Genomic DNA, 10,214 nt, shown 5'->3' on the forward strand with positions numbered 1-10,214 from the left:
GGGCTGATGAACAGAAGTAGGTTCGATAGGCCTGCTGGATCTAAGGAAGCACCCCGGTTATCGGAATATAACTTCAGCATTGATGCATCCGCCATCGTGTCGGCTATCGGACGCGTCAAAGATAATAAATATCCTCGGCTCATGTAGACTGATCCTGCCCAGAGGAATCCCAATCAAATGTGTGAATATCATGGCACCCATGGCCACAAAATGGAAGATTGCAGGCAACTAAGAGAGGAAGTAGCCCGGTTATTCAACAAAGGGCACCTTCGAGAATTTTTAAGCGATAGGATGAAGAACCACTTTAAAAGCAGGGATTTCGGAAAGCAAAGCGAACAAGAAGAACCATAGCACGTCATTCACATGATCATCGGCGGCGCCGATACCCCTCAGAGACCGGTGCTTAAACGCACTAAGACATCGATTGTGAGAGAAAAGCGATCTCGAACTCAAGATTACACACCCATAAGAACTTTGTCCTTCAATGATGAAGATGCAGTAGGAGTCATACAACCCCATAACGATACACTGGTAATATCCGTACTCATGAATAAAACTAAAGTTAAGCATATGTTGATTGATCCAGGTAGCTCGGCCAACATCATCAGATTAAAGGTCGTAGAACAACTCGGCCTGCATGACCAAATCGCACCTGCAACCCTGGTTCTAAACGGATTCAATATGGCATGTAAAACCACCAAAGGCGAGATAATTCTACCGATAAACGTGGACGGGACCATCCAGGAAACAAAGTTCCACGTGATCGAAAGTGACATGAGATACAACGCCCTTTTTGGAAGACCATGGATCCACAACATGAGAGTTGCACCTTCGACCCTACACCAGGTCCTTAAATTCCCAACATTGAGAGGAGTCAAAACAGTGTACGAAGAACAACCAGCCGCAAGAGAAATGTTCACCGTCGAGGAAGCAAAACCAATATCCTCGCCTTCGCCAGTTAAGGGACCGGGCTCAGAAGGGGAACGAGATACCAAATAGCAATCACTGACATCGACTTTGACCCAACTAGATAACCGGAAGATCGAAGAAGATGATGATTAGAGGATCCCTCGATCCTTCGCGATTCCCGATGATTCCGATGTTACCAAATCAACGATTGAGAAATTTGAGCAAGTCACACTAATCGAGCACTGGCCCGAATGGAAGGTATACCTGGGAATGGGGTTGACCCCCGAACTCAGGAAGAAACTTATTCAATTTCTTATCGATAACATTGATTGCTTTGCCTGGTCCCATTTAGATATAATAGGGATCCCACCGGACAAAATGATGCATCGGCTAAGCTTGGACCCTAGGTTCAAACCAGTAAAGCAAAAGAGAAGACCCCAGTCCAAGGTAAAGCACGCATTCATAAAGGACGAGGTAACCAAAGTTCTCAAGATATCTTGGACCCTGGAATGCCAACATGCATTAGAAGAATTAAAAAGATATCTATCGATTTCGCTTGGACCCTGGAATGCCAACATGCATTAGAAGAATTAAAAAGATATCTATCGAGCCCACCACTACTTCATACTCCAAAAACATACAAAAAACTTTGCTTGTACTTGGTAGTATCAGAAATTGCAGTAAGCGGTGTCCTAGGTCGAAAAGAGCAAGGTACGCAATTTCCCGTTTATTATATAAGTTGGACCTTAGGAGAAGCAGAAACTAGATATCCGCACCTAGAAAAATTGGCACTTGCACTGATAAGCACCTCTAGAAAGTTAAGACCGTACTTTCAATGCCACCCCATATGCATATTAACCACTTACCCGTTTCGTATCATTTTGCATAAGCCCGAACTATCAGGCCGATTGGCCAAATGGGCCGTCGAACTCAGTGGGTACGATATCGAATATCAACCCCATACGGCCATCAAGTCTCAAATTTTAGCAGACTTCGTGGCTGATTCACGCCAACCCTCGTACCTAAAGTCGTAAAAGAACTCTTATTGAAATGGGGTATGTCATTGGGGTATGGACCCTTTTTACGGACGGGGCTTCGAACATGAAGGGGTCCGGGCTAGGCATAGTTTTAAAGCCACCCACGGGTAACACTATTAGGCAATCTAACAAAACTACCAGGTTGACTAACAACAAGGCCGAGTATGAGGCCATGATTGCAGGTCTCGAGCTAGCTATAATCCTGGGAGCAGAAGTCATTGAAGCCAAGTGTGACTCTTTGCTGGTGGTAAATCAAGTAAACAAAACCTTCGAAGTTCGAGAAGATAGAATGCAAAGGTGTTTGGACAAACTACATGTCACTTTACACCATTTCAAACAATGGACTTTACAGCATGTTCCACGAGAGCAAAACAGTGAGGTTGATGCACTTGCGAATTTGGGATCATCGGTCGAGGAAGGTGAGTTGAGCTCGGGGACTGTCGTTCAACTCTCGAGATCTGTGATCGAAGAAGGTCATGCCGAGATAAATTCTACAAGCTTAACCTGGGATTGGAGAAATAAGTATATTGAATACTTAAAGAATGGAAAGCTCCCGTCGGACCCTAAAAATTCAAGGGCCCTACGAACCAAAGCTGCTCGATTCATGTTAGCTACAGATGGAATGCTATATCGAAGGACATTCGATGGACCATTGGCAGTATGCTTAGGTCCAGGAGATACCGATTACATATTACGTGAGGTGCACGAGGGCACTTGTGGGAATCACTCCGGTGCCGATTCATTAGTCTGAAAAATAATCGGGGCAGGGTATTATTGGATCGATATAGGCAAAGACGCAAAAAAGTTTGTTCGAAAATGTGACAAATGTCAAAGGTTTGCACCAATGATCCATCAACCCGGAGAGCAACTTCACTCAGTCCTATCCCCATGGCCATTCATGAAATTGGGAATGGATATCGTCGGCCCTCTGCCATCGACCCCAGGTAAAGCTAAATTCATTTTATTTATGACTGACTATTTCTCTGAATGGGTTGAAGCACAAGTGTTCGAGAAAGTAAGAGAGAAAGAGGTCATAGACTTTATCTGGGATCATATCGTATGTCGATTTGGGATACCCGCCGAAATAGTATGTGACAATAGGAAACAATTTGTCGGCAGCAAAGTGACGAAATTCTTCGAAGACCACAAAATAAGAAGGATATTATCAACACCGTATCACCCCAGTGGGAACGGACAGGCTGAATCAACGAACAAAACTCTCATTCAAAATAAAGAAGAGGTTGAACGACGCTAAAGGAAAATGGAGGGAAATCCTACCTGAGGTCCTTTGGGCATATCGAACAACATCAAAATCTAGTATGGGGGCAACCCCGTTCTCCTTAGTATATGGCTCCGAAGCCTTGATACCAGTCAAAGTCGGCGAACCCAGTGCCAAATTTCGATATACGACAGAAGAATCAAATAATGAGTCTATAAACACTAGCCTCGAATTATCGGATGAAAAACGAGAAGCTACTCTCGTCCAATTGGCCGCCCAAAAGCAACCAATCGAAAGATACTATAATCGAAGAACCAAGCTCCGCCATTTTAAACCCAGGGACTTATTGCTAAGGAAAGTCACCCTCAGTACCCGAAATCCAAACGAAGGAAAACGAGGACCGAACTGGGAAGGACCATATCAGGTTCTAGAAAACGTCGGAAAGGGATCATACAAGCTCGGCATTATAAATGATAAATAACTATCAAGTAATTGGAATGTGTCGCATCTAAAATGATACTACTGCTAAGGTACGACCCTCCCATATTCGTTTACATTTCAAAACTAACCCCTACAGAAGTCCGATCAGGAGCTAAGATGGATCCTTCAATACGAAGCCTTAGGTCTGAAAGCACGCGTAGCACTCTTTTTCCCTTAGACCGGTTTTATCCCAAATGGGTTTTTCGGCAAGGTTTTTAATGAGGCAACCAATGATCGTGCTGTACTTGGAAATAATTCGACAGTATCTGAGGCCTCTTTACAATCGACCTCGAATATTGGGGGGCATTAGCCCTCAAATATATCAAGTTCTGATGCAAGAAAGTTATTTTCCAATAGGAAAAGTTGTAAGAGCCAAATGGTCAAAACGGACCATGCTCATGTAGTTGGCCCGAGCAATGATGCAAAACATGAACGCATGTATAATGACTTACAAAGAAAGTTCTCCTCTTTATCGATATCTTATATCCAAGAAAAATTCCGCTATTTTGAGATTTATTATGCAAACAGAATTAAGATAAATCTCCGAGTCCGAGTAAGCACTCACTCGGCCATTATGCCTACGGGCTACATTATTTCGAGTTCGAATTATTCACTCGACTACTAAGCCTACAGGCTACTCTTACTTCGAGTTTGAGCAAGCACTCACTCGACCATTACACCTACGGGCTACATTATTTCCAGTTCGAATCATTCACTCGACTACTAAGACTACGGGCTATTCTTACTTTGAGTTCGAGCAAGCACTCACTCGACCACTATGCCTACGGGCTACATTATTTCGAGTTTGAATCATTCACTCGACTACTAAGCCTACGGGTTACTCTTACTTCGAGTTCGAACAAGCACTTACTCGACCATTATGCCTATGGGCTACATTATTTTGAGTTCGAATCATTCACTCGACTACTAAGCCTATGGGCTACTCTTACTTCGAGTTCGAGCAAGCAATCACTCGACCATTACGCCTACGGGCTACTTTTATTTCGAGTCCGAGCAAGCACTCACTTGACCATTACGTCTACGGGCTACATTATTCTATATTCGAATCATTCACTCGACTGTTAAGCCTTCGGGCCACTCTTATTTCGAGTTCGAGCAAGCCTTCACTCAACCACTACGCCTATGGGCTACATTACTTCGAGTTCGAATCATTCACTCGACTGCTAAGCCTACGGGCTACTCTTATTTCGAGTTCGAGCAAGCACTCACTCGACCATTACGCCTACGAGCTACATTATTTCGAGTTCGAATCATTCACTCGACTACTAAGCCTACGGGCTACTTTCATTTCGAGTTCGAGCAAGCACTCACTCGACCACTACACCTATGGGCTACATTACTTCGAGTTCGAATCATTCACTCGACTGCTAAGCCTACGGGCCATTTTTATTTCGAGTTCGAGCAAGCACTCACTCGACCATTACACCTACGGGCTACATTATTTCGAGTTCGAATCATTCACTCGACTACTAAGTCTACGGGCCACTTTTACTTCGAGTTTGAGCAAGCACTCACTCGACCATTACGCCTACGAGCTACATTATTTCGAGTTCAAATCATTCACTCGACTACTAAGCCTACGGGCTACTCTTACTTCGACTTCGAGCAAGCACTCACTCGACCATTACGCCTACGGGCTATATTTCCTCGAGCTCGAATCACTGACTCAACTAATAAGCCTAAGGGCTACATAACTTCAAGTTTGAGTAAGCTTGTGTTCGAATAATCACTCAACTCGACCACTAAGCATACGAGCTACCTTATTTCAAAGTTTGAGTAAGCGCTCGCTCGGTTATAGAGGCTACGAAGTCCAAATTTGATTAAGTTGCTTAAATCCTTGTGAAAATATTCATAAGGCGTGAATAAAATCTTCACAAGACAAGAAACAAAACAGAAGCAAGTCGGCAAAAATAGGGATATTTTTATATACAAAATTATTTACATGATTGATTACAACGTAAAAATTAAGGACTAAGCTTCCTGGTTATCCCCAGGAGCGGTCTCTTCTCTATCGGGCTCCCCCTATTCTCGGATCCGCTCTTACTCCCATCATCATCATCATCGTCATTGTCATCATCATCGAAAACCAAGGTTTCAGCAACGGCTTCGAGTTCTTTGGCCCTTTTTATCTCTTCAGCGAGGTCCAAACCTCGAGCATGGATCTCCTCGAGGGTCTCCCTCCGAGATCGGCACTTAGCAAGTTCAGTGACCCAATGTGCTCGAGTATCGGCGGTCTCTCTTGCTTGGACCTGGGCAGCTTCAGCATCGGCCCGATAGACGGCGACGAGTGTATCCGCATCGGCCTTTGCCTTTTCGGCGTCAGATTCAGCCCTGGCAAGTACAGAGGCCAACCGAGCCTCGAGCTCCTCTATTTTTCTTGCTTGGACCAAGCTTTTCTCCTTCATTTTTTGAAGTTGGTTTTCGGCCGATGACAATTGGGCTCGAGCAGTTTCTTTTTCTGCAGTGAAGCGGTCCATTCCTTTTTTCCACTCCAAACACTCCGCTCTTATCACATCGACTTTTTCACGGAGTTTTTCGATCATCTCGATTTTTTGCTGCACCTGTGAGACTTAAAGATTATCCATCGTTCTGGTATCAAGCCCATAGGCTTTTAAATGCATTATTACCTGCTCGGATAGATCGATCTGATCTTGGTGAGCCCTAGCCAAATCAGCTTGGAGGTCTTTTATTTCCTCTCCCCTTTGGTCCAAAAGGAGTTTTAAGGAGTTCCTCTCCTTCGTAACCCGTTGAAGCTCGGCCTCGCATCGACGCAACTCGGTTCAGGACCGAGAACATTATTCTCGATGAATTGTCGTGGCCTGCAAAGAAAGAAGAAACGAAGTCAGAAAAAGTAAACTTAAAGGTAATGTCATATGATTTAAGGCCTACCTGATTCAAATCCTGCTGCACTCCGTGAAAAAGATCTGATGCGTCACTTATACCAGCAGTGTCTTCGACGCCGATAAACAGGTCACGAAAAGGATCCTCTCCATCATGAGGCCTATCTAATTCGAGGGCCCCCAAAGCTTGAGCTTCCCGAATCGTAACCTGTTGAAGCTCGACCTCGCATCGACGCAGCTCGGTTCGGGACCGAGAACATGATTCTCGATGAACTGATGTGGCCTGCAAAGAAAGAAGAAACAAAGTCAGAAAAAGCAAACTTAAAGGTAACGTCATATGATTTAAGGCCTACCTGATTCAAAGCCTGTTGCACTCCTTGAAAAAGATCCGATGCATCACTTGTACCAGCAGTGTCTTCGATGCCGATAAACAGGTCACGAAAAGGATCCTCTCCATCATGAGGCCTATCTAATTCGAGGGCCCCCAAAGCTTGGGCTTCCCGAATCGCACCTGCGGAAAAAGCAGGGAAGGTGGGCGAGCCTTCGATTGCTACTGCGCCAAATGAGTCATCTGGGCATTCTCTTCGGTTCGAAAAGATTCGGGAAGAGTCCCTACAGACATATCCCCCACCTGTCGGCTTCGATGAGAAACATCTTTGATCTCCAGCAACTCAGGGACTCTGCCCGAATCTCTCTCTGATATATCCTCAGTTCGAGGCAGAGCCTTGTGAACCACCATCGATCCAGCTGACTGTGGAACGTCGGTGGTTTTCTTTGTTCGGGCCGCCAACGCAGACCTATCGTTCCCTTCTTCTTCTTCTTCTACTTCTTCTTCTACTTCTTCTTCTTCTTCTTCTTCTTCTTCTTCTTCTTCTTCTTCCCTCAGACGCAGAACTGATTCTACGGTCAAAGGAATGGCATTCGTGTTCGGCTTACGAGCCGTCCTCTTCTTCGGTTTTTGATCTTCAAGGACGGGGGCTCTTTTCCTCTTATTATCTTCCACCGGCTTTGGGGTAGATGCCGAAGCCTCTTCCTCGATGGATGAAGGCCTCAAAACCGCATCTTTGCCCATACCTACATACGAAAAATTTTATCGAAGTGTGTAAAAAACATCTTATTCGAATTATCAAAATATACGAAAGAGGTGCTCACCGTGATTTTTTGCCTCCCATCGGCCCTTTGACAAGTCGCGCCATGAGCGCTCGGCATATGAGGAGGTCGAAACCAGATCCCGTACAAAGTTCTTGAGATCGGGCACTACGCCGGGCATCCAGGGAAACGCTGCATCACAAAAAGGAAATATTGGTGAGAAAAGAAATGAAAGAACAAAATAATAGGAGATAACAGCAGAATTACACTCACGCTTCATATTCTGTTCCTCGGGAAAAGGCATCTTTTCGGTGGGGATCAGGTCTGAAGTCCTCACTCGAACGAACAGGCCCATCCAGCCTCGATCTTTATCCTCGTATATACTCGAGAACAGAGACTTGGTAGCTCGACGTTGGAGTTTTATTAACCCTCCTCGAAAAAGGCGAGGACGGTATAATCGAACAAGATGATCGAGGGTGAAAGTCATCTCCTCGATTTTACTCACAAAATATCGGATCAAAATAACGATCCGCCAAAATGAAGGATGTATCTGGCCTAGGGTTATTAGGTATTTACAACAAAAATCTATGATAATAGGGTCGAGGGGACCTAACGTGAAAGGGTAAGTATACACGCTTAAAAACCCTCTCACGTGAGTAGTAATATCCTCTTCGGGAGACGGCACTACCACCTCTTTGTTCTCCCAGTTAAAATCTTTTTCTATCAGCTCGATGTGCTTCCGAGTTATCGAACAAATATATCTCGATACGGGCTCACATTGGCCAGGAACCAGTGAACCTTTATCGAGTTTAAAATCGGAGGTAAGAACACACGCCGCCGGAACACACTCCTCAGGACGAGGATCCACCGGTGTTTTATCCGCGACGGATTGGGAAGAAGAAGCTTTTTCTTTTTGGGGGACGGTTTTAGATGTCTTCACTATTTTGGATTTAAAGAAGGTGATGAAGATTTGGTACTTTCGAAGAAGAATCACTGATTTGCGAATAAACTCAAAGAATACGAAAAAGAAATTGAGAAATTTGGAAGACTGAAGATGTAAAAGGGATAAATGATAAAAGGAAGGGTTATTTATAGGTTTAAGCAATGCCGGTTCAGTATCAGCGGTGGCTGACCACCGTCTGATATGCATTAAATATCTTGAAAGACTAAATCGACGGGACAGCTATCACGTGCGTCATGGTCGAGCCCGATGTAAACGTCGGCTTATAATCCGATCGAGCCGTTAAAAAATCATATCGTTTCTCACCACAATCTTCCTGAGAAACGAGGGGACTATCTGTATATGGTCGAAATAGATTTCGGTCTTCGTACAATTGATCGAGTTTGAAACACAATCGATCGAAGCGAGACTTCGAAACGGGTTCCGAAGATGGCATAAACAAGCTTCGAGTCCGAGGGGCCGATCAATGTCGAGCTCGATATCATTATCAAGCCAGAATCTAAATCGAACTATGATACAAAGTAAAGTTATCGAGCTTGTGATCCAGAGACCGACCAACATTGACCCCGAATCAATTCAAGGGTCCGAGTCAGAATCGAGCTCAAGCCAAGATCGAGAGCTCGAGTCAAGACCGAAAACTCGAGTCAATATCGAGCTCATAGACAAGAGTCGTTGCAATCCCACTAGAGGAGAGAATCTTGGCAGGAATTGTGGAAAAGCTAATTTATCATGGGTCTCCCACTATGTATTTTTAATTATATCTAAAGTAAGATCTCTCTACTATAAAAGGGATGATTATCATTTCTATAGGGGCAAGTTTTTTGCTTACATGGCAATTCAAGCACCATATTCTTCTATAGTGAAGAATTGTTCTTTCAGACTTCTAAAATTGATTCCACTTGTTTAGTCCTAAAATTTATCTTCTTTGCAACCTTATCTATTTTGCATTCTTTGTAATCCATACTTGATATTTCTATTTATCCTTACGATTTGTATTAAGTTGCACCACATATCCTTAGAACTACGTACAAATTCAACTCTATCCGTTTTTCGGGTAAACCGTAAGTTCTCTTAGTTCAATCACTACCCGTTTAAGATGCTCATTTGTAAATCAATTGAAGTTCATTGTAACTCAATGCATCAAAATTCATATGCACAAAATACAGTTTGCGTCCAAATCATAAACTATCCAATGTAGATCTTACCTTTACCTGCTTTGAAGAAAAGAAGATGGATGAAAAAATCTCTATGTCGCTGGTTGAATTAAAACAATGGCCAGAATAGTTTGTGTATCAGGCGTAGGAGTATCGGCTGAAATATTGCAATCTGTATTCTCCATAAGAACTATGTAGAATTATCCTCAAGATTGTTGGAAAAATTGGTTATTGAGAATAGGATTTGTCAAAGCTTGAGACGTGTTAAAAATATTGTCCTTAATGATATTTTGCTTACACAATAAAGAATAAATTAGCTGTATCCCCCAAGATTCAACAAGCTCTTCCAGTTATTAAATTGGGAACATAACTAATAGAAAATTTAATAAAGAAAGCCAACGTATAGGAAGAAGAAGATTTAGAAAGTTGTGTCAGAAAATTGTGTCTTTAGCTCTTCAAAGATCATGTTTATATAGGTGTTGCTCCAACGGTTAGTTAACAGCT

Source organism: Nicotiana tabacum, chromosome 12, assembly GCF_000715075.1.
Source record: "Nicotiana tabacum cultivar K326 chromosome 12, ASM71507v2, whole genome shotgun sequence".
NCBI classification, from domain to species: domain Eukaryota; kingdom Viridiplantae; phylum Streptophyta; class Magnoliopsida; order Solanales; family Solanaceae; genus Nicotiana; species Nicotiana tabacum.